The sequence below is a fragment of the Vicugna pacos genome, unplaced genomic scaffold (assembly GCF_048564905.1).
Source record: "Vicugna pacos unplaced genomic scaffold, VicPac4 scaffold_77, whole genome shotgun sequence".
Classification (NCBI taxonomy): domain Eukaryota; kingdom Metazoa; phylum Chordata; class Mammalia; order Artiodactyla; family Camelidae; genus Vicugna; species Vicugna pacos.
Window position 1 is genome coordinate 2,715,543 of NW_027328758.1, and position 23,576 is coordinate 2,739,118.

Consider the following 23,576-nt stretch of genomic DNA (forward strand, 5'->3'; position numbering starts at 1 on the left):
TGTATAAAATGGCATAGGACTTGCATGGAACTTATGCGCACCCTCCCATATAATTTATATATATTTGTGTGTATATATATATATACACACAAACATTTATTTAGTTATAGTCATTTTACAATGTTGCATCAAATTCCAGCTTAGAACACAATTTTTCAGTTATACATGAATATACACGTACATTCGTTGTCACATTCTCTTTTGCTGTGTCCTCCTGTGTACTTTAAATCATCTCTAGAGTACTCACGGTATCTAATACAACATGAATGCTATGCTATGTAAGTTGTTGTCATTGTATGGCAAATTCAAGTGTTGCTTTTTGAAACTTTCTGTTTTTCCATGAATATTTTCAAACCACTGTTAGTTGAATCTGCTGGATAGGGAGCCCCTAGATACGGAGAACCCCCAAGCTCTTCCTTTCCTCCTCCTAATTTTCCACTGCAAACACTGGAGTCCAAACATAGGAGAGCGCCATCTACCTGCTGGAAACGCTGAGGAATTCCTTCAGTTTTGTAGTGCAGGACAGAAGGTATAAGGACAACTAGTGGGAAGGGAGGGAGTGCCTGGAGAGGAAGGAGGAAGGACCGCAGTGGAAGCCAGCTCATGCACTTACTGGAGCTAGCTGATAGCAGTGAGGGACGCCGAGGAACTGGAGACACGTCACATGGGGGACGATCCTGGCCACCATGTGCAGGGTTCGCATAGCTGGGACCCAGTTTGCAAGATGAAAACAACAAGGGTGGAGAGGGGCTGCCTCAGCCCCGGGATCCTGACAACGGCCACAGCGCCGTGACTCCAGCTAATACGGCTCCAATAGTAAGCCAGAGAAAGGAAACTCTGAGCCAAGATATTGCATATTCCACCGCAGGAACACGGATAACTAGATCTCTAAGCTGACAAAATGTAACCACCAGAAACAGGAATCTTTCCTTTTCTCTTCATTTGGACCTTTGGACAGGGAGCCACACATCTCTGACGGGAATCAACTTTAATCCAATAGAGAGCTCACTTTTTCAGGAATAAGCATGGAGAAAAAGAGTGGGGTGATGGTTTAAAGCAGAAGTCAAAGTGGAAGCCCATCTGAGAAATGGTAAAAACATGCATCTCAATGAGTACGAGTTATGGTGAAAAGAAGGAGGAAGGTTAAGGAAATCTCTATCCAGGTGACAAGTCTAGCCAGTCATAAAAAGACAGGACTTTAAATCAAGAAAACTTTTTTGTTTTTTTGGTGATGAAAAACAATGCCATATTTTAAAACAAGTCTTGGGCCATCAACAACACGCTGAGAGTTGTTGAGGAGAATATAAATCTGCATATATACATGAAAGTGTTCCAAGTCCAGCACTCGAAAAAACTTAATGAATCATGTGTCCAGTTGATTTGAAAATCCTGATAAGTAAATAAGTCAATAGTGGGAAAGACATGGTATTAAATTGCGGTTGTGAGCAATGAAATCCAAGAAGTTTATACCTATATTTTCATTGTTAATATAACAAACTGAAAGCAACTGTCAAAAAGTAGTAACTGGGGGACCTACACACACACACACATGCACACACACACAATCTGGAACAGCAGAGAGGTAAAATATGCTAAATTTATCATTATTGTGGTACAGGATCTAATAGATTATTTCATTTTTGATAGTGTTAAAGGAATACTGGTCCAATTACATATAAAGTTATAAACTTAGAGACAATTTATAAAAGTTTAGAGAAAATTTTCATTAAAAGGCAATATACCTTCCAAATCATTGAAGAGAAAATTATCAATAAAAAAATTAATCAATCCAGCTAATATGGAGTAAAAGAGACCATATTTACCATCCTAAAATAAACCACAAAATGGATACAATATATGAAACAATGATTTTTAAGACACGTGAAAACGATTATCCACTAGGACCCTGTCCTGCCACCCCCATAACAAGGCTGCTAGGCCTCCTACTGCCATCACCAAGAATGTCTATCAAGAGGCTACATTTCCTTCCTCTGCTCCTACTGCAGAGCCAGTCCTGAGCAGTCCTTTTCCAGGTTTTGGCAGGCAGCTCTCAGAAGTGCTCTCGTATGCCTTGGTCCCTTTTGGCCACTAGCAAAGGGATCAAGGCTGAGCAGTGAGCCTCCTTCCTCATCCAAGACCTAGGAACCTCTCTGACTTCTGAGCAGGGCTTCACTCTTGTCTGCTGTCTGGTACTCTCCACCTGGCTTCCCGAGTCCCCGGCTTGGACAGCCTGCACGCTGGCCACAGCCCATCAGAATCTGTTCCCCTGCCAAGAGGCCACGTGTAATCGTGAGCAGGGCCCCAGGCCTCTGGAGCAGCGTGGCTTGGACTGCGTCCTGGCCCTGGGCGCTCGGGCTCCATCCCCTTGGTTGAGTCAGTTAACATCTCTAAGCTAAGTTTCCTCATCAGTAAAATGAAGACATATCAATATGGAAAAAAAATCAGAATCGGGGGTTAATAAATTTCTGGTGACTGAAGATTTTTTAATTTTGAATTATACAGCGAAATACATCATACAAATTTTACTACTTCAGAATTCTAAAAGACAGCTTCTACTGTTAAAACTAATGCATGCACATACACACAAACACACCTGCAGACACACTGGCTTTGCTCCACATACTTCCCTATACACACACACGTACATGGACTCATGTACCACACACACACATAGCATACACACAACCACACACGTCCTCAGGCGCACACACACACATAGGATACACACTACCACATACATCACCAGGGGCACGCACGCACAGCCACATACACACTCAGAGTCATGTACAACACAATTCCCCAGGTGCTTGTGTGCGCACACACGTCATACACACCTTTGGCTTTATTCTAAATCTATTTACAATTGAGGGTCTCAGTGTCCATTGTTTTATCCTCTCAGTAGATCCTGGCTTCAGAGCGTGAAGCAGGAGCCCCTCCTCTCTGGAGACGGTCTTTGCCACTTACAGTCCCAGTAGAGCCAACATAAATGCTCTGGACCTTTGGAAGTGCAGTTCCAGAGCATACCTGGGAGCTCACATCCTATATATCTAAACATATTAAGTGCAGTAGGTTAAAGTCCTACCTTTACAAATATACATTCATTATCAGGGGGAAGGCCAGGTTCAAAATTAGAATTCCCAGACTCAGGGGAGTCCTGCAAAGAAAGTGAGTGTGTGGGGAGAGCTGATTCCAAGACTCTGATCACTAGCCTGACTCTTTTCTTCCCAATGCTGTGTCCATCCCTTGCCATAAGGGGCCTTGGATGTGCACAGGGGGACGCTCAGAATTCACTTCCGGCTCTGCCTATAACCTCCATGCAAACAGCTGCCCTTTGGCCTCTCTGTGAATCCTGGGAATCTGAATTCCGGGGAGAGCCGGTGCAGGCAATAGAAATGGATCAGGGGCTGCTGAGGCAGGGCATTCGTGGTCCTGGGTTTCTAGAGCACGGAAAGGAGCCAATAACCATGTCCCCTTGGCCCTGCTGACTCCACCCAATGGAGGGCGTGGCCAGAGGAAGTGTCAGGGCCAGGGGGACCGTCTGCAGTGCAGGACTGAGGGCAGCGGGCCCCATTGCCGTGGTCTAAGGCAAGAAGCCCTAAGGAAAGGTCTGAGGAGGCTGTAAAATATCTTCATTCCCATTAATTAAAAAAACAAAAGCTTACCACAGGCGTGCGTGGGAAAGGTTTTGTTCTAACAAGGGAAGGGACTTGCCAAGGTCTGGCCATAGAGGGCTGGTGGGCATGCCAGGTTGATGAGGAACCAAGAGGCCGTTAGCCTCCCTTGGGTCTAAACACTGCCTGAATTCCTCCAGGTGACACTTAAATGCAGTGAGACATGGAACCATCTCAAGTTGTTAAAATATTCATGGTGAGCCATTCAACTCTCTCCTCATTCTTGGCTACGAAAGCACGATAAACACAGCTGGGAATCTCATCAGCCTGTTGGTTGGTTCACTGTCCATCAGGCGCCCCCTCTTGTAGGAGCTTTTATCATATCACTCAGGGCTGATCCATCCCAGGATTACAGCTGATTTTCTGCAGGTGGCACCACTTGCTGGTGACACGAAGGAGGCATGTTAGCCACCTCCCAAACACTGAGGCTTCTCCTGGGAGGAGCCTGCAGATCCCCAGTCCAGCCTCTGCACAATGATGCTCCTCAGTGTCACTCCTGGCTTGCTGCCCTGGCCAGAACCTCACTGGATTGTTGATAAATGTCACCCATATACCACATCTAAGCTTGGGGTCCAGATGTGATCATGGTTCTTATTTTCTTCCCATCGATGGATTGTTTGATCTTCGTGTAATCGTGTCGGCAGGAAGGCCAGTACAGCCCTCTTGGGGCCTCCCCGAGCCGCCTCTGTCTATAACTGTCCTAGCACCCCAGGGGATCGGGTCTGAAGCCTGGCACTCAGACACGAAGATGACAGCTGGAGAGACAGAAATCCACACCTGCTGTGGCTTCTGCTGAGGCTCGATGTGGCCATACAAACGGATCCCACAGGCCCTGAATTCACTTCACTCGCTGCAGGGATGCTCCCACACTGCCGCGTTCCCCCCAGAGACCGAGGGCTTTCTGCTTGTTCCGGAAGGCCCCACCCCCGAGGGGACACTGGGTCCAGTGGAGCGTCCAGCCTGCTTCCCAGCCAGCCCTTAGGGCTTTCGTGGGGCCTGGAACATCACCTAACCTCCTCTTAGGGGCCCGTTTGTCCTTTCCAGCCAACAGACCTATGTCATAAGCACTTTAACTCACTTGAGGGTGTTTTCCTCACTTCAGGGGCAGTGAGGACTGGGTTTCTTCACACTCCAAGTGCCCCCGTTCTGGATGAAGACAGTCTGGCTCTCCCCCAAGTCCTGCAGGTCCGGGCCACACCTGCTGCTGGTCACTGAGTCTGTGCTGTGTTCTCTTCCAGGACAAGAGGTGCACTTTGCCCCCTGCCCCGCCCCCACCAGCGGTAGCAGAGGCGGCGAACACCCAGGTGAGCTGGGGCCTGAGACCGTGCCTGCAAATCAGTGCCCCAGAGGCCTCTGGTGACTAGAGGGACCACGGGGCAGAAGCCAGCATGCGAAGGGAGGAGGAGGAAGGTTCAGGATAAGGAGATGAAAGGGGGAACGGATAGCACCGTGAGGACCACGACCATGAAAGGTAAGAGGAAAGATAGTGACAGCAGGAGTGGTGTCGGCGTTAAAAGCTGTGGGCTTTTTTAAAAAATTTTATTAATTACCAATATATATTGACAGATTTCTTATTTTATTAAAGATTATGTGCCATGTCATATAACAGGATATAGTATGATATTATTTATTAAATTATACATAATAGAAGATATACTAGCATATTATGTTCTGTTTATTTATTAGCAGATAGTATATAATACATATGTAGGTGTTTATATACGTAATATATAATTCATGCACCTATATAACATATAACCCATAACAAATAATGTAAGATTATGATTAATGTATAATATAACAAGATTACATAACAATAATGATGTAATATTATCCATTGTATGTCTTGGTTCATGAAACATTCTCATCGTAGGTGACTGTCAGAGGTATTTATGTATTAAAATTAGTATTATAAGACACAGCTATGAACATATCACCCAGCATCATAACAGGAATATTGACAGTGACATACTGTGTCCTCTTTCCCTATCATGCTCTTGGCCTCCTCTCACAGGAAGTAACCAGCATCCTGAATCCTGGCTTACCATTCTCTTGTGTTATTTTCACACACACAATACTTAAGATCAGTTAAAACAAATGAACTGCAGGTACATGCAATGAAATGAATGAATCACACACTCTATGTTAAATTAAAAAAGTAAGCCGTAGAAGGTAGCCTATAGTGTGCTATGCTTTTAACTGTGTATATATATGTCAACTAAACTCACTAAATTAAGAACAACTACAGCTAGAGTCCAGGTGGGAGAGGGACAGATAAAAGGTGAGGTGAGCAGATTTGCTGCAGGTGAGCGAGTTCCTTTCCAGTAACATGTCATTCTCTCTGAAGCAGGAGGCAAGGCCATCTGCTGGGAGTCAGGGAAGAGACAGAGGGAAGTTTAGAGGTGTGCAGAGAGCAGAGAATGTTGACACGACTGAGTGATAAGCGGGGAAATGTGCTCACTAGAGAAATCCTGGAGGATTGCCTGGCAGTGGCAACATGGTGGGCATTGATTTGTAGTCTTAGAAATCTATGCTGGGAGAGCCTGTTGCCTGCAGGCTCAGAACAAATAGAGCTGGGTGAACCGAGATGGAAGTCGTCCTGGTGAGGAACTGAAAAGATCAAGGGTCAAGGGGGTTTTGTTTGTCATAAAGAGAGTGCTGACTGTGATTGCAGAGCTGGAAGTTGGGGAAGTGGAAGTAAGAGGAACGTGGACAGGCAGGAAAGCAGAGGAGTCAGCGCTTAATGCCCCAGTGAGGGTGAAAGAGGGCCAGGGAGGCTGGTGGAGAAGCAGCCGGACGGCTAGAGGTGGGCACTTCAAGGAGAGAGGCTTGAACCTGTAAGGAGATAAGCCCTGGTATGAGCCTGGGGATAGGGTGAATGGGGGGTGGCTGGCTCAGGCTGACGGAGAAGAAGACCCTAAAATGATCATACTGGGTGGTGGAGGGAGAATCAACTTTGATGTTTTGATGGTAGGAGGTGAGGCAATACAGAGCTGGTGGTCCAGGTGCTCCTGACTGAGGCAGATGAGCAGGGAGGCCAGGGTGGCAGGCACTGCTAGGAAAGGATCTGGGTTTTCCAGGTGCTCCCAAGAGAGGAAGAGCAATGATCTGAAGGTGGAAAGTGAGCACAAGGAGGTCAACCGAAGCTCCTGATCAAACGGAGGGTGTGAGGGGGCAAAATGTCAACTCCAGAGATGGTTACCCAGGAAGCAGGGACCACGTGTGAAGTGAGGGGACACTCAGAGAAGAGAGGGAGGAAAGTCTTCTGGGTGTAGGGGGAAGAGAGGCCCCAGGACAATGGAGCACAGAGGCACAGTGATGAGGATGGACTGGCTCTATGGTGACACTGAAGGGTTGGCTGGATCTTTGTCCTGAGGGCTTAGTTTGGGGGGACTACTGGCCTCATGAGGACTCCCCTCTCAGCAGCCTTCACAGAGGCTCTCGCTACTGAGAGCTGTGTGGCCACCACAGTTCCCAGAGGGGCTCTGCCTCCATCTTCTCTTATCAGACTTTCCTGCCCAGCCACTGACTGCTGGCGAGGGAGCCTGGGCCTCGCAACTGCTTCCCGTGGAGGGACACAGGCTCCTCGGAGAAGCAGGCTGATCTTACTTTTCTCCGTAACCCATGGCCTAGCAAAGGGCCAGCCCATGTGTGGGCCATGTAGGGGCTCGAATACTTACCGAACTAACTCAAAGCAGAATAATAGCAGAGCTGGAGGAAGTGACCACTGAGCTCACAGAGTTCACTGCCCACACCCCCATTCTACAGATGAGGAAACAGAGACCAAGCGTTGAAGCAGCCTTGGCCAAGTTAACGCTGTTCTTAAATGCTGGCCTTTGTCGGGCATGCCAAGTGATGAGCTGCAGTGAAGGGGCTGAGAGAGGGCTCTGGGGCCAGACAGCTTGGGTTCAATTCCCAGCTCTGCCATTTATTAGCCGTGTGATTAATGAATGTCCTTACCTTTAAAGTGGAACTCATAGTGGTGCCTACTCATTGGATTTTCGTGAACACAGCGTTCCTGGAACAGCAGGACAGAGTTCTGTAAGGGTTTGCTGTTGCTTTGGTTACTATAATTATCACCAAGTGAACCCTGAAATGAAGAACAAAAGCAGCAAGAATTTTTATTTTAAAGGGTTTTAAAATCCTCTGATGAATGTTTCATTTCATCTATTCAAGTTTGCCTTTGACCCTTATTAACAACTACACAATGGATGACTTTTGAGGCAATCTTGCTTCATGTCTTTTATTCTCACTTTCGACACAGGCTGCTTAACAGGCAGCAGTTCCTTTTCCAGGAAGAGGGACAAAAAGTTAAAAATGACTCAGTGCCTCTCGGTCCCCAGTGAGTTGGCTGTGACCTGTCAACCCAGCTTTGGGGAAGTGCCCACTCCCCCTGGGCTCGCTGAGCCACCCCGCAGCCCCCAAGGGGAACCGTACCCCCACACGAATCCAGTCTCTTGGTTCCTATCTTTGCTTCAGATCCCTCAAGGACTGCCCATGCTCCAGGGCCCCATCTGCCCCACCAACCTTGGCTGCTGGACTCCAGGACACTATCCTGGGTCTCAACCATCATCTGTTCCTATGACCACCCCACTACTCTACATTTTGTCCTTCAAATGTGGGCTCCTGTGTCTCGCCACACAGCAGGGGTCTCCCTGTCCTCCACCTTGGGTTACTGCATTGTCCTGCACGGTGCCTAGCGAAACCGTGTGGAGGCAGGAAGAATACAGAATAACAGGTGCTCAGAGGGGCTGACTTTCCCACTGCAGGGGCCCTGGAGAGCTTTCTCCCAGCTGGTTATTCACAGGCGCTGAAGCTGTGGAATCTCGATCTCACCAATTTAAAGGGCATCATCACTAATTAAAAAAGAAATCATTTCTTCAGTAGCAAAAGGAGAAAAGACTTTGTGTTCCCCACCTCCAACTTTTTTCCTCCACCTTCAGATGTTTCTCATCCCTGGGCAAGGGTAGAAAGCAACTCACAGAATATTATTTTTCAATGTTTTTTCCCACTCTGAAGATTGCTTTCCCAGAACCGATGAAGGCTAGAATGGTTTACCTTTCCTGGACTGAGTATTCAGAGGCCTGGTGGGGAGGGGAGAGGGGGAGGGGAGATAATTCAGCAATATTGAACCTAACAGAGACATTAAAAGTTTCTACTCTAAACAGAAAGGAAGCAGGATGCTATAGAAACAGGACAACCATAGTTGGAAATGCAATAATGAGTTACAAGAGAATAAACATAAAGATGTAAAAATGAAAAAGGATATCAAAATAAAAAAAGGTGGGAATGGGAGAGGGGAGCAAGAAAATATAGATTTTTTTTCTTTCTTTTTTTTCTTCGTTATTCTTAGGATGTGTTGGAGCCTACGTGATTATCAGTCTAAAGGAAATAGATATAGTAATGGGTTGATATATTTGAAGAATAAGGTAACCACAAATCAAAAGCATACAATAGAGTCGCAAAAAACCCAAAAAGAAACAAAATCAAAATGGGTTAAAACTTAAATATTAGACAAGACACTATAAACTTCTCACAAGGAAACATAGGGAAAACATTATTTGACACACATCTCAGCAATGTTTTCCTAGGGCAATCTAAGCAACCCAAGCAACAGAAATAAAAGCCAAAATAAATAAATGAGACCTAATTAAACTTAAAAACTTCTGCACAGCAATAGAAACCATAAGTAAAACAAAAAGACAACCTATGGAATGGGAGAAACTATTTGCAAAAGATGAGACTGACCATGGCTTAATTTCTAGACTATATAAATAGTTCATACAACTGAATAAGAAATAAATAAACAACCAAATCCAAAAATGGGCAGAACAACTAAACAAGCAATTCTCCAATGAAGACACACAAATGGCCAATAGACATATAAAAAAATGCTCAATATCGCTCAATTATCAGAGAAATGCAGCTCAAAACTACAATGTTATCATCTCACACCAGTCAAAATGGCCATCATTCAAAAGTCCACAAACCATAAATGCTGGAGAGGTGTGGGAAAAGGAAATCCTCCTACATTGTTGGTGGGATTGTAGTTTGGTGCAGCCACTGTGGAAAACAGTATGGAGATTCCTCAAAAGACAAAAAAAAAAAAAATCTTATCACCTAATCCAGCAATCCCACCCCTGGGCATATATACAGAGGGGACCTTAATTCCAAAAGATACCTGCACCTCAATGTTCACAGGAGCACTGTTTAAAATGGCCAAGATATAGAAGCAACCTAAACGTCCACTGGCAGATGACTGGATAAAGATGTGGTATTTAGATATAACAGAATATTACTCAGTCATAACAAAGAAGGAAATAAGGCCATTCACAGCAACTTGGAGGGAACTGGAGATTATCTCACTAAGTGAAATAAGTCAGACAAAGACAAGTATCATATAATATCATTTCTATGAGGAATTTTAAAAAAATGATACAACTGAACTTATTTATAAAACAAAAACAGACTCACAGACTTATAAAGCAAACAGGAGTTTGGGATTAACAGATACAAATTAGTATATGTAAAACAGACAAATGACAAGGATTCACTGTAGAACACAGGGAACAATATTCACTATCTTGCAAACTATAATGGAAAAGAACCTGAAAAAGAAAAGACTATGTATATGTACAACTGAATCACTATGCTGTATACCTGAAACTAACAAAACAGCTGTATATCTGAAACTAACAAAACATTGTAAATCAACCACATTTCAATTAAAAAAAATTGATAAGCTCTAAATACCTTTATTCAAAGAAAATCTTGAAGTCTTTCCTCTTACAAAACATAAAATGTGTAGCTTGAGCAGGACCAAATTATACGGATGGACAGTTACATACCTTCTCCAGCATGTGGCCCATGCTACATACACATCGTGTTTTCCTACAGGTAAGAACAGCCCTGAGTGCAGAGGGAGCGAGTCCTTCTGGGACAAGGTGTGTGGCAGTGGCCTCCTTGTCACCGCTCCATCTCACCAGGAGGCCAGGGTTTTCAGAGGTGAGGGGACAGAGAGCTCATACACTTCAAATTGATTTCCCAAAAAAACTATGGAAAAACCAAATTCACCTGCAGTGTGGGAAATATGAGCAAGGCCCCTAAGCAGACTGAGAAGCCCAAAGTAAGATGGCCCAATGTTCAGATCGGAACCAGAACAACGACCACCTGGCCCCAGTTAAATGACCACCGCCTCACCTGCAATGAACTGCTCGTACTCAGTGTCAGGGATGTTTCTGTTGAGACTTGGGAGGTCAAAGGAGTCGGACCAGGGAATCCAGACCTGGTTGATGTCGGGGCTCTGCCAGTGGTAGAGGTGGCCCCAGTACCGGCTCCTCCATCATCAGCAGGGTCTTCAGGAGGAAGGCAATGTGGATGCAGATGTTCGTACGGAGGCTGAAGCCCTCTGGAAGGTTGAAGTCACACAGAAGGTACCTGGCAGGGAGCAAAGGAGAGCGGGTCTTCAGGGCCAGGCCTTTTCACAGGAATCCCGGCTTAGATAGAACAGATACAATGGGAATCCCTGCACAGCCCATGGCCTAGACTCCAGACACATTCAGCAGCTTCTGGTTTGTAAAGTGGAGGCACTGCCCGCCCATTTCCATGTGGCCAATTACTTCAAGTCCGGGAGCAGTTGTGGACGACATCTTGGCATCTGTCTAACACCACTAAGCACCTGACTATCACCTGAGCACCCGTTCTACAGGGGTTCTTAAACTTCTTGTTCTACAGAACCCTATACACTCTTAACAATTACTGAGAACCCCAAAAGGCTGCTATTTATGTGAGTTAAATCTATCAATATTTCCTGTGTTAGAAGTTGAATAAGAAGTTAGAAAAAGTGCATGAATTCACTTAAAAATATTAGTAGTCTGCTGTATGTTACCATTAATACTCTTAAACAAAATATAATTCTATTTTTCAAAACAAAAATCATTAGTGAGAAGAATAGCAGTGATTTTAATTTCTGCAAATCTCTTTTGGACTGGTGAGAGCTGAATTCTCCTATCTGCCTCTGCATTCCCTGTTTTTTGATATCACAGGCCAAGTTTTCCCTGGAAAACCCCACAGGGACTCGGGAGAGCAAGAGTGTGCAAAAGGCAGGTGACATCCCGGCGTTTCTATGAAAATGGTCCTGCACTTCAGGGGCCTTGGATACACTTTGATAACTGCTGCCTTATCCTAGGTGAGACTCTTCTACACTAGAGCCAGGCAAGGGTCCTGGATTCTGTAATGAGTTACCGCCACCACACCCCTCCCTTCTCTGTGTGTTTCTCACAGCCTCCATTACTGCAGATGAGGATGTAATCCTCAGCCAGGGCCTCTAATCCCATAAGACTGCTAACTTCAAGAGAGAGGGTCCCATCTACCATCCCTACACCCCGCATAGTTTATTTTGAGTTAAGCCCTAGATAACTGCTTATCGGCACTGACCCTTGTGTCTTATTCCTGAGGTTGACTGAAGGAACCAACATCTGGAATGAACTGAAATTTCCCTGCAGATAAACAAGGCTGATAAACCACCCCATTCCAACATCTGATTCTGGGGCTCTTCAAAACCCGGGTAAGGCCCCGCTTCATCTAAGATGGGTTCTCTGCCTGCCCTTCCCGGGGGGTTCTGGGAGGCCGCGGCCACCAAGGGAGACCCAGACTCGTGGCCCCAGCCCCAGGGCCTGAGGGGGAGGAAAGCTTGAGGCTGTGCCCAAGCCCTGCACCGCCCCGCCCCAAAACGCTCCCCGGCACCATAGCCCTCCCCGGCCACCACCCCAACCCAGATCCCACCACGGTTCATGTCCACCGGCCCCGCCGACGAGGCGGACGTACGTTTACCTTCTGTGGGACGCCGCCCCAGACAGGATGTCGGCCGCCTACTGACCAGGTCAGAACTAGTCGCCCGGCCAAGCAAGCCGCCAAGCCCAGCAGCAAGCACCGCCATGGTCGCTGGCAGCTACACACTTCTGGAGCCCGCTCCCCGCCCCAGAAGCGCACTGTGGCCCGTGCGGAGCGCGGCGCCTGTAACCATGGCAACGCCGCAGGGCCCTCCCCTATCGCTTGCGTCGTGCGTCCTCCCGAGTCTAGATGTGCGAGGGCAGAACTTGTGGAGCCAATGGGAGCCAGGGCACGGCCAGCACGGGGGTGGGGGGAGGCTTATGGGACAGCTGGGCGGGGCCGGGGAGGGCGGGGCCGCGCGGACATCCTCACCTGTAGGTGGCGCCGGCCGGAGGCTGGGGCGGTGCTGCCACCAGTGGGCGGGGCAAGGGGCAGCGATGCAGCGGGGCAGATGGGCAGCGGGGCAGCGGGGCAGCCGGGCAGCGGGGCAGGGGTACCCTCACCTGTCTGTGTGTGGTGATTAGCCTGGGCTCCGCGGCCTCCCCTTGCACCGGACGTGGACCCAGGCTGCCAGTGGGCAAGATAGAGGACTGAGCCCAGGCACGCACGGCTGACCAGTTAGGGCACCTGAAATGCAGATCCGCCAGGCCCGCTGCCGGCCTTGAATACGCGCTGCTAGGCAGTTTCCATGAAGAAGGGATCTGTCATAAGAGGGGAGGTAGGGCTGGGGTGCCAGATGCCGGATTGGGTGCAGTCTCAGAGGAGAGACAAGGTGAGAGAGCGCAGAGGGGCCCCTGTGTTGGCTGGGCTAAGAGTTTGGGTTATAGGGTGGGGGTGGTGTGTGCCTTGCTCTGTGGTCTCCCCAAGAACCCTCACTCCAGAGCAAGGGGCTCTGCTCCCCCCACACGCCACTGCACTCCCTGCCTTCCCCAGCACCACCTGGGGTGTTGTCATGCCAGGGCAGGGAAGGCCCAGGGAAGGGGCTCAATCAGGGGGAGGGGCCACTCTGTAGGGATGCTGGACCTGACAGCGATGTGGTGCTTCGGAACTCCCCTGGGATGGGTTTCTAGCCAGTGGGATGGAAGGGCCTCTCCTTCCTGGGGTGCAGTTGGGGAAGCTAGATCCATCATGAATGTCAGCCCTGAAAATGGAGGCTGCACTACATCCATTCCTGGAAAGAAAAATCAGGCCCCTCTGGCCAAGTTGACTCAGAAAGTCATTCAGCAATGTTCGGGGTCCCCAGTTTAGGCTTTCAATTAGAGTTGAGCGGCTCAGGAGGCCAGAACCCTGTCCGTGGCTCCAAGAGTAGGCTTTCTGCTGGGGGACAGGATCCTCACAAACACCTGTGTCTTTGTGGGTCACTCCCCTCTGACAAGCTTGGAGGCAGGGTGCAGTTGTGGGAAATCGTGTTTCCATGAGGAGAGGGCCACCAAGAGGTGGGGGCACAGGAGACAGAAAGAGTCCGCAGCCTTTCTGGAATCAAAAAACTAGCAAATGTGGAAAAGTGCATTATTTGTTTTATTGAACAGGCTGCTTATGTACGTCTGGAGGGCCAGGTTCAAGGACTCTGCATCCCTCCCGGACAATAGCCTCAAGAGTAAAGCAGACAAAGTAGGAGGAGATCTGGGGTTTCTCCCAGGAATGAGGCAGAACAGGGATTTCTGCAGATTTGCAAGGAGAGCCAGACCACTGAGCACGGGGTTACAACCCCACGTGACCCTTGTCGTGTTTGGGCTCTGGGTCTGGCCTGATCATGTATTATTCCAGGTGAGTTCCAGAAACTTAGAGAGTAGAGTTAGAGGGGCTGAGCTTGGAACCCGGTGTGGAGACAGAGGGTCCATTATCCTGAGTCCCCTCAGCCTAATCACTGTAGCTGAGTTCCAACACCACCCAGGCCCCCAGGGTGGCCGGGGAGGGAGAGCAAGCCTGGCAGGTGACCCAGGGGTCCCACTGCTCTTCCCCTCCCTTATCTTTGTTCCCTTTCTCCCCGGAAGGTGTGATTGTCTCACGTCATGGTGACAAGCCATCTCTCTTCTCTGTCAGGTGGGGTCCCCACCCCCACTCAGCCTTCTCTCTGCATGGATGCGGAAGGACCAGGCTCACTTAAAGTTCTGAGCTTGAGCAGTAAGTTGGAAACAAAGAAACCAATGGAAACAATGAAACAAGTCATTGTGGCAAAGCTCCCCACCACAGAGAAGCTGCCCTGAGTGGAAGGGAGGGTGTGGGCATGCCCATTTGTTTCCTGTCTCCCAGTGCTCTTCATTTTCTTATTGCAGACCTGCATGGTTACAACAAAATGATCTGCAAAACTGAAAATATTTACTCTCTGGGTTTTACAGAAAAGGCTGACCAGCCTCTGGTTCCCATACCGGTCAAGTGATTGGAGTACCTTTCCAGTTTGCAAACATCTGGGCAGACCCAGGTTTACAAAATTCTTTAAGAGTAGTTACGGAGTTTTGCTGCTAAACATTTTTTACTGCTGTATACTTCTGAGCTGAGGTTGTGCTGTGTAATTCTTAGCCGGGATTTTCTGAAACTGTTTCTCGTTTCTTATACCAGACACCCCTAGATTCCAAGGGGAATGGGATGTTAAGGAAGCCATGGAGTTTAAGAAAAAGTTACAGATTTAATTTCCACATAAGCATTGTTGTATCTCCATCCTAGGCAGTATCAGTTCTGCGGTATTGATAGGGGAAATAAATAGCAATCAAATTTATAGAAAATAGTGGGTCATTGGGTACACAAGTTCTTCTTTTCAACATTTTTGTAATGTTTACAGTTTAAGGTGACCATTCCTGAGAAACAGGCAGCCTCTTAGAATGAAATAGCATTTTCCCTGAACCATATTCAATTTTTATTTTGTAGACAGCAGGAAGGGCAATCACACATCCAACACTTGGGGACCTCAAAGATAAAATGTAACTTTCTGAGAGCACACTCCCCCCGTCTCCCCCTGCTCTTTTCACTATCCCATTGTCCCTGAAGGCTCTTTCCTAACTCCTGCTCCTGACTCTAGTAGCTCTTCCTCTTCGTTCCTCAGCTGGTAAGTTTACTTTTCTACTTTGACCAAGCAAACTGAAGCCAACAGAAGGGAACTTTCACCAGCAACTCCCAGCACATCCTCTCGCCTTCTGATGTCTGTGACCTCACTCTTGCTGCCCCACCTCTTATTACAGGTGACATCGAAAGCCAGATCATCCAAAAGTCTCCATGGGTGCCATCCATCCAATCTTCTCCAGGCTGTCACTCCCACATCCATCCTCTCAGTCACTATCTCATCTATTTTGTTCTCCTGCTAGTTGTCTCCTATCAGTATATAAAAGTCCATCCTCTTAAAAGAAAGAAACAGCACTCCTTGACCCTAATTCGCCCCCATCAATTGCCACCCTGTGTCTTTGCAGCAAATCTTTAATGAGTAGTTTAAACTCAATGTCTGCATATTCTCTTGAGCCATCCAATTTTGCACCCACTCTGGCTGTTCCCCTGATCCCTTGCTCTATGGAAACTGCTCTGTCAAGGCCATCAGTGACCCCACATTGCTAAATATAGTGGTCAGTTTTTAGTCTTCATCATGCGTGGCCCTTTGGCAGCATTTGACCCAGCTCTTCCATCACTCCTCCCCCGTGTTCCTGCTTTACTTGGCCTCCAGCCCATCGCTATGCTTTCGATCCACTGGCTGGTCTTTTGCCAAAGTCTCCTCTTTTTTCCAAACATTTAATGCGAATGTGTCCCGGAGTTGGGTCCTGCAATACCTTTGGTGGAAGCAACCAGAATTGGAAATTGACATGTCCTCAATGTCTCTATTTGTCCAAAACTCCCTGATTGGCCTTTTCCATTTGGAATTCTCTCCCTGATACTCATATTCTTTTTCTTTCATTCATCTTGCTTTCACATTCATACATGAGTTCTACTGTGTAAATTACTTTTCCAAATTTTGAATCAGTCCATACATACCATGTAAAATGCTCAGATCTCTATTATTTCCAATAAGATGCTCATTCTACCTTAGAACCTTTCTGCATTTCTGTATTTATATTAATAAAGTGAATAGTATTTCTACAAGCCCCATAGTTAAACAGTGTGTTTGTTTGGGGCTGTTATGTAATATGAAATAATGATACATCAACATAGTCCTTTTTCATTTAATTTTATGTAGCACCAAGATGAGGTTTTTGCACTGAAGACTGGTTTTATTGAAATTTTACCTATGTTATGGACAGTCAGTTTATGTGAAAGCCCTCATTTCTCCCCTTTTCTGATATATTTTCCATTTGGCTATTATAACATATAACTTGGCATGAATAAAATTCCAAATTCATTCACATAATAAAATTAATACATTTAAATTATATTTTTAAAGTTAAAAAGAAAGAAAAAAAACCCAGACTCCTCTACCTATTAGGAATTTTGGTAGCAATATCTTATAGACTCCTTAACCATGACATTGAAGAACTGAGCTGATTCTAGCCCCTTTCCACCTGCTCAACCCCATCTTGTCCTATCCCCTGTGGATGGAGAGGACATCCATCCCATTTTCCAGGTCCAGATGTTGGAACCATGTTCTTTCTCTCTCTTTCTCTTAAACACACACACACACACAGCAAATCCATCTTGTTAGAAAATTCTGGCTACTCTGTCTTCATTAACCACCTACTCCCTGTTCCCCACCCTCCTAGGAGCCACCTTCAGCCCCTTCTTGGACACCAAATAGCCTCCTTCTTCCATCTTTGCTTTTCTACAATCTCATCCACACAGAGTCAGAGGGAGCCTATAAAAGCATACATTGAGGGGGTGGGTGTAGCTCAGTGATAGAGCCCATGCTTAGCATGCATGAGATCCTGGGTTCAAACCACAGCACCTTCATGAAAATAAATAAATTAACCTCCCCCCCAAAAAAACCAAAACACAAGCATAAATTGGACATCACCCATCCCATCAAAACTCACTAAAAGGGTCACCATTTCATTAGGATCCAAAGTCGTCCCAAAGTCTTCCAGGACCCGGCGTGCTCTGCCTCTCCGCCCACACTCTCCCCCTCAGTCTGGGGGCCTCTGGCTCCGGCTCTTCCTTCTTCCTCCGGATCTATGCTGCTTCAAGTTCATTACTCCGTGAGATCTGCCAGGATTGCCTTGTTCCCTCCTGTCTGCCTCGCACCCCACCGCAATCACCTGAGTTTGCTCATATCACTCGTATTTTTCCCCAAGCTCTTGCTACCCCCAACATGCTGCCTGTTTCCTCTGCTAAAACTCTGAGCCCCCAGTGATGGGGAGTGGTGTCTATTTTGTTGTATAATAAAGCCCAAGAGCCTTGGGAACGGGTCTAGTTACTAGATTCCCTTATGTAGTAGGAGCTTACACAGATTTGCTGAATGAATGCCGAGGTCCTGGTCCAATCCGATGGAGCACTTCTGTATCCTGCTCAAAGAATAACTCTCCTTTCCCCCTGAGAGGGGGTGACCACTTCCTTGGTGATCAAAGGCAAGGTCTATTTTCTTTATGCTGTTAACCTTAGGCGGGGAGACTGGGGGATCTTCATTTATATTTTAAAATTTGATTCACTCTGTAGTTTGTCTTCTGTCTATGTATTCTTTTGAGAAACCGTTTATGAGTGATCATTCTTCCATCAGATTGAACAGGATCCAGGGGGAATTACCAAGCCTGTTCCATCGGACATCCTGTGTGTCATGTCCTGTGACCCAGTGGATGCTCAGCACATAAGTGAACCGACAGGAGTGAGTAAAGAGATGGGAGCATCTCATTATTGTGTTGGCTGCACTCTGTCTGATGCCTTGAGATTTGGGGGTTTACAAGTGAGTAGGATAGAGGTCAGGGCCTCTGTGATCTTCCTGAGTGCCCTGGCCTTACCCATTCCCCCAGCCCCCTCTGGGCAGCCAAGGCCAGGAGCTGGGCTACCGGCGATTGTGCTGATCATTAATCCACCTCACCCAAAGTCCGGGGGTAGAAGCGGCCAGCACAACTGGTTATAGACCCTAGAGTCAGGTCCTTGGAGGAATTCCTCACTGAATGATGTTTTGGACCTTTTATTTTTCTCTATAGCCTTCAGCTGAAGAAACAGATTGCCTTAGATACATGAAAGTTGAGGACACCTACTATCCCCATCGAGCCCTGGTGGGGCTGGGAGTGTGCTGTTTGTACAGCCGGTGGGCTCGTGTTGCTTTGGGCATCCCTGTGTATGAATTCCTGCAGTACACTCGGTGGTAAGGATGGGGGTGCCTGGCAGGGAGGGAAGCGGGTTGGGAGACTGCACAGCTGGGGTGATGTTAACCTGGGGTGAGCGGGAACCTGCTGATGCATGGCATCTCAGTGTAGGGAACTCTCCACACTCAGAGGGGTTCCCACTCCCGCCGGGGCCCTTTGATCAGGGTGTTGGGCTGTCAGCACAGCAGGGTCCCTGTGAGGATCATGGTGCCTTCAGGCAGTGGGAAGTGAGGAGTCAGTGGCACCTAATGTGTTTCCTAATCTGCAAAACTGGAATGATGTTAACCATCCCGCAGGTTCGTTGATGGGCTGGGACACACTAGACAACCAGGAGCTAGAATTCCTCTGTCCGGATTGTTTTCCTTCCTTCCCACTATTTGCTCTCACAAGCTCAGTCTCTCCGTCTCTCTCTCTTTCACTTGTAACTTTGTCTCCTGCTCTGGTTTCATTTGATTCCCACCCTCCTCCCAATCCCCAGATGAGTGAAATTAATTTCTGTGAGTCAGTTCCAAATTCCCGGGAAAGATGCTCTGTCCCATCTGGATTTGTTGTCCAACTAATCAGTTGCAGCCAGAGGAGAGAGTCCCTCTTTGACCAGTGCAGGGGCTCTGCCCAGCCATCCAGCCACCACTGCGGGAGCACATAGCTCTCCGAGGAGGAGGTACTGGCTGTGACTTGGTGTCACTAAGTGTGAATTTATGTCTCCACTTGCCCCACCTTCATCCTCCTAAACAAAGATGAAAATTAAACATTCCTGAGATTTGTGTCATGGAACACTCAGGGTAGGGGCTAAGAGGGCTGGATTCCCTGCTTAGGGTAAGGGGCTGCAGTGACTCCCCAACGAGAGCTTGTGAAGGGAACAGCGCCAGCCCCACCGGACACTTAGGGCGCTGAGTCTGCGTGACATTGAGCCAGGCTTCTGACCACAGCTCAGTGGTCTGGTCCGACTGGTTAGTCTCTGAAACCAACCAGCTTTGGATTCCTCAATCCCTCCATGAGGTTTTACCTGAACCACCAACTTCTGTATCTCTGAAGACAGATGATGAGGACCCTTCACGTAAGGCATTTGCACAGCCCTGTGCGGGAATTTGTGCTGCACGGTCTGCCCGGCGAGCTGACCGAAGTTGGTATTTTACTGATCTTAGAAATAGTCTGGTTTCCTGATGCACTGTTTCACTTAACAAGCAACAGAAGCAACCTCTGTCTGATAAAAGCAAAAAGGGACTTAATGAAAAGATACTAGGAGGTTGCATGGAGTTGCCCAGACCAGAGCCGACCCGGGGGCCGTAGGAGATGTTGGGGAGCCCTAGGAACCAGGCTGGGCAGGGTGTCACCGGGCCCCCTGCTGCCCCAACAGGGACCCCCCTCCTCCTGACCCTCCACCTCAATGCAGGTTCGTGTCCCGGCAGGGCCAGGTCACACTGAAGCCACCAGCACACACCTCAGTAGGGGAGTTGTCCCCGTCTCAGCTAAGGGCGTGCCTGGTGTGGGGAGAGGCCCAGTTAGAGGAAAGCGGTTCCCCTACTGTTCCGAGTTAAGGTGCAAGTCAGTGCCGGTCACTCAGGGGAGCCAGGGTGGTCTGACCTCATTTTGGTGACTATGCCGTCTGAGTTCACTTATTACTTTTTAGATTGGAAGGCTCAAGAGGGAGAAAAATTGGAGGTTCTAGTACTTATTTTATATTTCCCATGTACCAGGTATAGTAAGCAAGCCACTTGGGACAAGGCCCAGAGCAACCACGTTAATAGGCCACGGAGCAAGTCGTGCAGTCAGGCCCCTGCAGCCCCGAAACCCATGTCCTCATCAGCTCCGTAGTTACCAGTGGATGTTGTAGGGATTTATGGGACTGTGTGCTCCTGTGGGGGCTGGGATGTGTGTGTTTAAATCCACATCTTCAGAAATTCGGCTAGAACCACAGCCACTGATTGTCTGCATGGAGGCAGAGGAGGGGAGGCTTGCAGACTCTAGTCCAGCTTGTGAGGAGCTCAGAAGTTGCTCCTTCTGTCCTTAAAATACCAGAGCTGAGGGAGCTGAAAACCCACTGCTCTTCTTAGATCCACAAGAAAACTGAGGGGGAAAGCTGCTCCCAACCCAGAGAGGCAGCCGGGCAGGCTTAGAAAGTCACAGCTCCCAGGGCAGAACTGTCTTTTGTAAGAACCCCGGGGGCAGGCAGATTTAACAGGTCCCTGAGGCCAGCGGGAGGCTCAGCGTGGGGCAATCTGAGTGTGACAACTCCAGGGGGCCAGTCAGATGGGCCCCCTGCTCTTTCCATGCATTTTACCTCCAAGAAAGTGTCCTGTTCTCAGAATGAAGGTCAGAGGAAAATTCCTCATGCTTCCTGCCTGGAAAGGAGAAAATAACTCTATTGAAATACACCCAGAACATTCTGTTTCATTGGGGGTAGTTGTTTTTTGTTTGTTTTTTTAATGAAAAATTATTTTACCAGAGCCAAACCAACCTGGGAGAAGGGAAATCCCTTCTGTCTCACCCAAATTGGGGTGGGGGGAAAGAGACACACTTGTGGAGGTCACAGCTCAGGGCACAGGCTCAATGAGAACTAATCACAGGACTGCAGATGCCCTGCTCTGTCCCACTCCCCCAACACCTTACCTCCATGACAGTAGGGCCCCTGTGTAATAACAGGAATAAAACTAAAAGAAGTAAATGTCTCAGGAGTGTCTAGGGAAAATCCAAAGACAGCGGGGAGATGAAAACAAGGACACGCAGGCTGTTTTAGCCTCTCACACCAATAGCTGTAGCAAACTACACACAGCCCAGCCCCAGTAGATAAACAGACAACCTCACAGAAGAAATTATTTATTTTGGTTCTCTTACCCAGTGCATTCCATGGTGCATCCTCGCCTAGAATTGAGTGGAAGCAAGTCCATCTCAGAAGGGACATAACTGAAGAGGGATGGCTTCCCAGACTCTGATGGGCAGAGAGAGCACCAGCCTGGGTGAGAGCACGGTGAGGGGTGGGGTAGCGGGTGGGCTGCCTTCTTCCCCAAATAAGGAACCTTCCTGAGGCCAGCACAGTAGGAGGGAGGGCCGTGGAAGCAGACAGACTTCTTCCTGAGAACTGATGGGCTGCCTCAAAGGGACCATTCAGGTGCCCAAACTGGGCCCTGAGGGTGGGAGCCAGTCGGTCTGACTCAGAGCCCAGGACTGAGGTGGGCGCACAGCAGGCCGGTCTTACTTGGCCGGATCCATTTCACTTCTCCGAAGCCCTGTGTAAAACATGAAGCGTGGACGGCCTGGTGAGCACAGCTCTGCCCTCAAGACCTGTTTCAACTCCTCTCTTCCCGGAAAACAGCATCTCTAAGCCCGTCCTTGGTGACCTCACAGAGATCACCCAAGTGGCCCAGGCTAGTGACCGGGAACATGTACCTTCCTGCAGGCAACCCCTGACGTCCACTGATGCATCATATACTGGCAAAGAGTGAGTCCCTGTGCATTGGTCTAACAGCTGCCAAAGGCCCAAGAGGTGGTGTGTGGGACATGCAGGGGTGCAGGAGTGTAGACAGTGCAAAAGTAACTGATGACAGGCGTGCAGGGGCTGTGGAGGGCGCAGGCAGTTCAGGGGATGCGGGAGTGGAGGGATGCAGAATTGCAGAGAGTAGCAGGGGTGCAAATGTGCAGGGAGTGTAGGGATGCAGGGAGGTGCTCAGGAACGTGGCCAGGATTAGAAGGCAAGTGCACATCCTTGCAGTCAGCCTGACCCCGGGAGGCTAGTACAATGCTTTGGGGCAGCGGCGGCGGCGGCGGCGGCGGCGGTTGGGAGGCTGCCAGGGCAAGCCGGTCGATTTCTTCTCTTCCCTGCAGCCTGGCCTGGGGTGGGGCTTGGCCGCCAGAGATTCGCCAGATTTTGGGCTCCAGGTAAGCTTGCTCCTGGGAGGTGGGGCGGTTAGGTCAGGGGGCGGCGGCAGCGACAGAGGGGCGGAGCGGGGCTGCCCCTGGCGAACTGGTGGAATAGCTGCCTTGTCCCGGCTGCCGGGCCTGGGAGCGGCCTCTGCTTCCCCAGGTCGCCGGACACGCCTGTCTCACTCAGCTTGCTGAGTGGGGAGCGGAGGCGGTGTCGTTAAGCTGCGGGGCCCACGAGGGGAGGGGGGCTGCCGCGGGGGAGCCGGTCAATTCGCTCCGCTCTCCCCGGCGGCGGAGCCAGGGGCGGCTTCTTCTGCCCTAGAGGAGGGACGCGGGTCTCCAGGTGAGCTTGCTCCTGGGAGGCGGGGGCGGCGGCGGCAGGGGGAGGGGATGTGTTCCAGGGAGCTGCTCCATTTCTTCTCTCCCCCGCGGCCTGGCCAGGGGGCGACCTCTGCCGCCGGAGATTTGCCTGAGATCCGACTCCAGGTGAGCTTACTCCTGGGAGATGGGTGCGGTGCGGTCAGGGGGCCGGTAAGGTGGTGGTTGAGGGCATAGAGAGGCTGCCCCGGAGGAGCTTGTGGATTAGCTCCCTGTCTGCACTGCGTGGCCTGAAGGCGGCCTCTGCTGCGCCAGGTCCCGGGACACCCCTGTCCCACATTGTCTGCTGGGGGCGGGAGGCAGGGTAATAAGGGTGCAGGGGTGGCGGTTGTCGGGAGCCTGCAGCGGGGGAGCGGGCCCATTTGTTCCCATCTTCCCCGCGGCTTGTCCTGGGGGCGGCCGCTGTTGCCCTGGGTTACGAGACACGTGTATCCTAGTCGGCCTGACCCCAGGAGTTGGACTTGGTACGTTGGGGGTGGTGGCAGCAGCGGCAGGTTTTCCCGTGGAGCTTGTCCATTTGCTCCCACTTCCCCCCATGGTTTGCCCTGGGGTCGGTCCCTGTTGTCCCAAGTTCGCCGGACGTCCAGCTCCAGGTCAGCCTGCTCCCTAGAGGAGG

General features: G+C 49.1%; 2 long non-coding RNA genes across 2 annotated transcripts; one reads left to right on the plus strand and one right to left on the minus strand.

Annotated features, from left to right (window-relative positions):
- Positions 1–6,531: 6,531 nt before the first annotated feature.
- Positions 6,532–11,103, minus strand: LOC140694658 (uncharacterized). Its single transcript, XR_012070242.1, has 3 exons — positions 10,872–11,103; positions 7,632–7,761; positions 6,532–6,779 (listed from the first exon to the last, which is right to left on the minus strand). It is a non-coding gene; the product is annotated as an uncharacterized lncRNA (long non-coding RNA).
- A 7,476-nt stretch (positions 11,104–18,579) lies between these two features.
- On the plus strand, positions 18,580–22,740 carry LOC140694657 (uncharacterized). The gene is made up of 4 exons (XR_012070241.1): positions 18,580–18,720; positions 21,561–21,678; positions 22,035–22,160; positions 22,544–22,740. It is a non-coding gene; the product is annotated as an uncharacterized lncRNA (long non-coding RNA).
- The last annotated feature ends 836 nt before the right edge of the window (positions 22,741–23,576 follow it).